The following is a 204-nucleotide window of genomic DNA, read 5'->3' as shown; positions in this document are numbered from 1 at the left end:
AGTGTTCGTGACTTTGCCCTTCTAGAATTTCAAAGATCTTGCAAGAAGAGCTGGTGGTGTTTTCAGTACGTTGGAATGGTTTAGAAACAAATTGTTCATAGAAAATTACCGTAGTTCCGTAGAACGTAGTTTCACATTTTTACATTTTGTTGTCAACATTTGGACTAGGCAGAGGGTGCTACTATCGTCCAATAAAATTTCCCT

The sequence above is a fragment of the Tigriopus californicus genome, chromosome 4, assembly GCF_007210705.1.
Source record: "Tigriopus californicus strain San Diego chromosome 4, Tcal_SD_v2.1, whole genome shotgun sequence".
Classification (NCBI taxonomy): domain Eukaryota; kingdom Metazoa; phylum Arthropoda; class Copepoda; order Harpacticoida; family Harpacticidae; genus Tigriopus; species Tigriopus californicus.
This window is presented reverse-complemented; position numbering follows the sequence as displayed.